Source organism: Lissotriton vulgaris, chromosome 7, assembly GCF_964263255.1.
Source record: "Lissotriton vulgaris chromosome 7, aLisVul1.2, whole genome shotgun sequence".
Lineage (NCBI taxonomy): Eukaryota > Metazoa > Chordata > Amphibia > Caudata > Salamandridae > Lissotriton > Lissotriton vulgaris.
Genome location: NC_141695.1, coordinates 358840074 through 358847474, shown reverse-complemented (window position 1 = coordinate 358847474; position 7401 = coordinate 358840074).

Genomic DNA, 7401 nt, shown 5'->3' with positions numbered 1-7401 from the left:
AGTTGGGTGTGGGAGCTGTTCTTTCTCAACTGAATTTTGATGGTCAGGATCAGCCCATTGCTTTTATAAGCAGAAGGCTGACCCCCAGAGAGAAGAATTGGTCAGCTATTGAGAGGGAGGCCTTTGCTGTGGTTTGGGCCCTGAAGAAGCTGAGGCCATACTTGTTTGGCACTCACTTCAAGATTCAGACCGACCATAAGCCCCTCTTGTGGCTAAATCAGATGAAGGGTGAAAACCCCAAACTGCTTAGGTGGTCCATTTCCCTACAGGGGATGGACTTTACAGTGGAACATAGACCTGGTACTGATCATGGCAATGCCGATGGGCTCTCCAGATATTTCCACTTAGAACAAGAAGACTCACCTGGTCAAGGTTAGCTTATTGTCCCAAAGTTTGGGGGGGGGTCATGTAGGAGAGTAGGGTCTGCAATCCTATGATCACCCAGATTTTTTGCTTTTGTTTCACTGGTTTACGACTTTCTCTGGCTGTGGGCCTGCCAATCAGACCCACAGCCTGGCTGTTCTCTTTCTAAATTACCTCATGTACCCTAGGTGCATCTACCAATTGGTACTGGGCCACCTTATCAGACCCTGTAACTCAGGGCATAGGTGTACCCAGGGCTGCCAGGGGCTGCAGCATGTATTATGCCACCCCTGGCTGGCCTCCTAAATTTGACACAACTGGCTGCATGACAGCTGGGGCAAAGTCGTGTAATCACCCTTTGCTGTAGGTGTAGTATACCTATACCTAACCCTAAAATGGACACACAGATCCCTATCAGTCACTCCTATGGCAGGCCTTAACAATCCTGAAGGCAGAGTGCTTGGAATCGTGTGAGATGGTGCTCTGGCATGAGCTGAGCCTGTCTGCAGCTTGCGGAACCAAGTCCTAATAGCTGTTCCATGATATCGCATACCATATACTCTTAAGTGCATTATAATCCTCGCGGTTAAATGCTATCTTTGGTATTGCTTTATCAAAACATGTCGAGTAAGGTGTCATACGAATTGGAATACTAACCCCTCGCCAATTCTGGCGACGGGGTTAGCATTCCACCCTTCTAGAGGGACACGACATGTATGTAACTGTGAACCCCGGTTAAAGTTAACTGAAGCCTCAGCTCCACAAAATGGATGCTGCCACCACAGACACGAGTCTGACCTCCTGCTGCTGGGAGTCCTTCCAGCGAGGGAGGCCTGGACAAAGGGTTTCCTGTCCGGGGCGGTGCTAGCACCGTCCCAGACATGGTTTTGTGTATCCTGGGTAGGCAGGGCTTTTCAGGAAGGTGACTGCTGAGTGGCACCCCGGTGCTCACTACGCATAGGCCAGTCAGAACCAGTTCCAGGGGCACACCAGCCCCTGGCCTGGGGAAGTCCGGCAGAGGAGAGGGGTGTAACCACCCCCCTCCTGGTCCCACCCATAGGCAGGACCTAGTCACCGGGTCAGCCCCTTTTTTTAGTATAAAGATAGGAGCGGGCCCCCTGTTCAAATTAGATCATCTTTGGAATCAAGATACCACTTTCTTCGAAAGGACTTCACGATTTCTTCTTCAAGATTCTCCCTTGTGGCTAAGGAGTAGTCACCCTGCATCAAGCGGGCACCATCCCAAGAAACACTGCGGTCTGCTGCAAGTCCTTCTTCACGAATCCGACGACCCAGCTCGACGAGACCCGGCTTCCCTGGCACCTCTGACCTCTACTCACCTCTACAGCAAAGCTGAGAACCGTGAGTGCGACGAGACCTCGAGGGACCGACGATCGCCAAGACTGCACGACATCTTTACTGCAAGCCCACCGTGTCCTCCACTGGTGAGTGCTTTGGGGTCCGAGAAGCCCCGACCCTGCGCAGCTCCAGCACCCAAGGTCAGCCTCCCTGCATCTCCACGATCTGCGTGGGGCCCTTCTGCGGTTTGCTGTGCACCGCGTTGTTTGGCTACTAGCCGGCTGGCTTGTGGCCTTTTGAACGACGCCCGACGACATCTCTGCTGCTGGTCTGGTTGCTCCAGGCTGGCCCTTGCTTCCTTCTTCGAGAGAGGCACCCCGGACCCTCCTGGTCCACTCCAGACGCCATTTTAGGTCCACCGCGTGGGCTTGAATTTGCCAAGGCTTTGTTGCCCAATCCTGGGTCCAGCGACGCCGACAACTTCTATCTTCGTGGGACAGCTCGATCCTCCATCCTGGTCGCCGACAACGCCTCCTGGTCCGTGAGATCTTCGAGCTACAGCGTCACCCACTCACCTTGTCGAGGTGGCTACCATCCGGTGCCCTCCTGGTGCCCACTGACTACTGGCTAGTAGTCTCGAACTTGGTCCCCTCTGCTTTCAGGTGTCATCTATCTTCGAGATCCAGGCTTGGATCCAACTGAACTTTCTTCACTGGTCACCGGCCAGCATCTTTTCTTCCGGCTCCTGGTCCGTCTACGAGGATTCCCGACGTCTTTTCAGACCTATGCAGCTGCAGCCCCTGGGCTAGGTAACTTCGGCATTTCGGTGCCCCAGCATAGCCTCACTATCCAAGGGTCAGAATCTATCTTCGTTTTCTCCCTACCAGGTCGGGTTCGCCCGAGAACACTAACTTTCTATTTCCTAGCTACCATAGACTTTTGTCCGCATCTCGCGTGAGAGTGCACACACTGCACCCGAGTCCCCTAGGCCTCCTAGTCGTAATCTAACGATTCCCTAGTCAAGTCCTAGCGATTCCAAAAGCTATTAGTACTGTACTCACCTGCTAGGAATTTCACATTCCACTTTCAGAGTATATGGTTTTCCGTGCCCCTCGGGCATTTGTATATCCTGTGCTAACTTAAGTATTTTTGTAAGAGTTTTGGTTTGTGCTTAGTACCCTGTCCTCATAAAGAGTACAGGGCTGTTGTGATTCTTAAATAAATAACTGTTTATTTTCATAACACTTGTGTGGTGTCCTTTCACTTGGTGTTCAAGGGGTATATGTGTGGTAAACAGCTGGCTTAACACGCCCTCTCGAGTCTTTAGCCTTAGACTGCTCGTATCCATGCTACTAGGATAGCTGGTCTATAAGGTTGACTTACAACCAATCATCAATAAGGGTTGCTGGACTGATACATAGTGGGCACTAGAATAGTGACCACTGCATATCAGGCCACCTTCTCACAGCACCCACTGGCCCCGGTCTGCAGGTGAGTTCTGGGGAGGGTTGGCGCCGCTTGTCAAGGAGCCCAGGGCGTCCCTGGTGGTGTCTGTGATGGCCTCAGCGGTGGCGCTCAGCTCCCATCTCCAGCTCCATCCCCGCCGCCCGCTCGGGGTCCCGCTGCCAGGCGCCTGGAGAGGGGAAGTAGCCCCCGGCCGCCTGCTCGGCTGCCAGCCTCCCCGGCCACTACCTCCGGCGCTGCTGCTCCTCCTCCTCCTCGCCCTCCGGGCCGGGCTGGGGCTGCTTCCCGGCGCTGACGCGCTGCGGGTTCACCATCCCTCCCACGGCATCCCGTGGCCCCTGCTCGAGGTTGCCATCTTCAACCCTGCTCCCCCCTCCTTTGGGATGACTCCCACTTTCCACGCCCTCGGAGTCTGCGAATCGAGGAAAAACAGGCAAAAGCGTCCACGATCCCAGTGTTTTGGCTGCTGTTGCCTGAGTGCAGCAATGGGAGGGAGGCCGGGGGTGGCGGCAGTGAGAGCAGCGGACGCGCTGCGGGTTCACCATCCCTCCCGCGGCATCCCGGGGCCCCTGCTCGATGCTGCCACCTTCAATCCTGCTCCCCCTCCTTTGGGATGACTCCCACTTTCCACGCCCTCGGAGTCTGCGAATCGAGAAAAAACAGGCAAAAGTGTCCACAATCCCAGTGTTTTGGCTGCTGTTGCCTGAGTGCAGCAATGGGAGGGAGGCTGGGAGCTGGCTGGGTCTGAGCCCTGTTTCCGTTCACTCGCCCAACTACATTTAAAAAACATAGGAACGCTGACAAAGCAACACGAGAACATCTCCATGAGTCAGGGATTTCATGTCTCATGCTGCCTGCACGCGCCAGTCGGCCCTCTGATTGGTTAATAAGGAACACCAATCAGAGAGCTGACTTGAGCGTGCAGGCAGCGTGATGAGGGGCGTGCTCTCTCCCAATGACGTCAGGGAGAGAAAGAAGAGCAAAAACACACCCCTCTATCCCAAAAAGACGGGGCTTAAATGGAGCGACGCCCCTCTCCTCCAATGGCTGGCCAGCATTTACGAGGCCAGCCAATGGAGAAGAGGGGCGGGTTTAAGCCCCCAATACTCTAAACATAAAATCTCGGCTGTGTGACACTGCTGCGCAGTGTACGCTTGACCGAGACCTAAAAATGAAGAGTGTCTGTCAGGCTGACCTTTGCTCAGCTTGACAGACACTCTTCCTGAGGGGCAAAAGTTGAAGGGGTGTTGCTCTATAGCCCCCTATGGAGGGGCCGCGGCTAGTTACTTAACACCTTAGTTGCGTGTAAACATTTCTCCCCAGTGCTGCGCTGTCCATTAGAACTAGTGCTGAATGGACGTTCAATGGTCGTGCGCAGCACTGGGGAGGTAGCGCTGCTGACGACCGTTGGCCGTCAGCAGCACTTAAGGGGTTAATAGATTCAGAAAGTTAATATTATATTATATTTCAACTCCCCCGCCACTCATGTGATTTCAGTGTTAGACTACTGGCTTTTCCCGTAAGATGTGAGCACATGCGTACACATTTTGAAGTGATATATGTGTATTACCCTGGCCAAGCACTTTAGTTTATATGCTGTTTACAATACAGCTGCCTGTTCCTACTCGCCAATCCTTTGTTGTTCCACTTTAGTTCATAGAAGTGATTTTGATTAAGATTTCCTCTCTCCAGGTTTGAGAACAAAGAAGGATAAGGGGTGTAACGCTGGGATGCATCCCTTAAGTATTCTGGCTCTGATTTCCAGTGGTAGGGGAAAGTAAGAGGGGGCTTAGGCAGTTGGTCATTGTAGCAAGGTTTAGTCTAACAAATATATGCGTTTCTGTCTGCAGCAGCACCTACACTTTGCTTCCACTACGGCCTTGTTTTTATGTGGTTTCTGTGCTAATCTGATGGCCAGCGCTTCTTGTCGAGTTTCACTTTTCTAGTAAAAACACATAACAATATAAATAATTTTAATGGGGGTGGGGGACGGAAAGTCTGGATGAGTTTGAAAGTGAAGTTATAGCTGAAGCCTGCATCACTATTCAATTGATGTAACATTGGTGGTAAACGTAATTTATTTTGTACTATATTGTTTGTTTGTGCTATGTTATTGTGTACTTAAAGAGAGCTACATTTACTAGTAATTGTCTCTAGGCACTAATGGCATGAGGTGCTAATCCTGCTGAAGGGTAGGCCCTCTGTTTACTTGACATGAACTTGTATCTTTCTGTTGCTCAAACAGATATTGATGCTTAATACAGAGAGAGTATGTGTGTGTTATGTACTTTTAGCAATGAGGAATCCCCAGAATTGCTCAACACAGTATCCCGATGCACCTTATAGACAACCCCTGCCAGGGTCTTTGAAATTATCATCAGTACAATGGCTGTATGAGATCGATGCTGGGCCAAGTAGCGCATGCTCACTTACCGTTATGACACTAGAGCAGCCCAGCAAAATGATGGGTACACATGCATCACCCGGTAAGCACATATATATAATGACGCCGGTCCGCTGTAGCACCATGGTGATTAAGTGAACATGTGCGCATGTACATCATTGTGTCTTTTTTTGGTTTTCCTAATGCTGATCAGCATTAGCTTTTCCATTTTCTAAACATCACTGGTAAACAATAGGTCTGCATTAGGAAATCAAAAAGGCAAGACCTATTGCCTTTGCCAATGTTTTTTGTTGTTGTAGGAACAAGGAGATTTAGGGCTAAATGTAAAAACATTTTTGCCAGTTGCGAATCAACCCATTTGCAAAAAGGCTTTTTGGCATGTACAAAGCTCAAATAGTGATTCAGTAACCTACCAAATCGCAATTTGGGTTCTGAGATTCGGTACTAGGATGGGGCATGTTATGGGTGTCCCTTCCTAATAGCGATTCGCTGTGCCATGTACAAATGTTTTATGACCGAAATGCGGTCGCAAACATTAGCTTTTCATTTGCAAACGGGAAGTTCCTCTTTGTGAATGCATGTAAAAAAGTTTTTAAAAGCAGGCCGTGGTCCCGCGGACCATGGCCTACTCTTAAAAAATTGAAACTGAAATGTTACATTTTTATTTTTGAAATCCTGTTTATGGGCTGCATTAAAATAAAAAGCTTTGCTTTATTAAAAGCAAACACAGACATGCTGGTCTGCTGTCCCCAGCAGGACAACATCCCTATGTTTTTATCTATTCCCATTGGGTTGCAAATTGCGACCTACCTCATGAATATTAATGCGGTAGGTCTATTTACGACCTATTTACGCTCAATGTCCAACCTACCATAGTGGAATCGGCGACATCCTTAGGCGTCACACTTGACGCCAAGCTCAACATGCAGCAGCACATTAGCAAAGCAACTAAAGGAGCTAATTTCCAAATCAACACTTTGAGGAAACTTACCCTTCTTCCCAGCTAAGGACTTCCAAACTGCTGTACAAGCCCTAGTCATCCCTCGCATAGACTACGGAATTGTGGCCCTTAGTGGACTCCCCCTTTCAACAACCGCACCCCTAAGAGCCTCCATGAACGCTGGCGTGAGACTCATCACTGGTTCAAGAAAACATTTGTGTTAGACGGGGACCTGGAGGGTCGGCCGAGGACAAGGGGAGAGGCCGCTGGGGAGGACCGTCTCCAGCGATCGTACAGACAAGTAACTTCCCCCCCACAGATGGACACCACACAAGGATAGGGTTAACGCTTTTTATATGCAGTTCTTGAAGTAAAGTATCACGGTACAGTGAGATCAGGACACGAGGGTCCTCTCAATTCTAGTCTCTAGAAGGGAAAGGGGGTAGCGGGACAGTCTTGGTACCGATCTGGTATTGAGATGATGGGTAGCTCACAATCCTTGAGCTCGGCGTTCTAGAAGGTCGGGCTGCTGCAGCGCCAGCAGGTCCCGATGCGGCTGCAGGTGGGAGAGGGCCGCGGCAGCGCCAGCAGGTCCCGATGAGGATGTAGGTTGCAAAGGGCCGCGGCAGCGCCAGCAGGTCCCGACGAGGATGTAGGTTGCAAAGGGCCGCGGCAGCGCCAGCAGGTCCTGACGAGGATGACGGTTGCAGAAAGCCGCGGCAGCGCCAGCAGGCAGGACGGAGGTTCACAAGGCAGGGCTGCGGCAGCGCCAGCAGTCCGTCAAGGATGAGTTCTTCACGGTGTCTCTCGACTCCAGGATACAACTACCGTCCTGCTCTGGGGCTGCCCCAGTTATAGGTCTGGCGCCCTTTGATGTCCGGACCCTTGCACTTGGAGGTCGGGAGGTCCGGGATGAGGGAGTCCAGATACC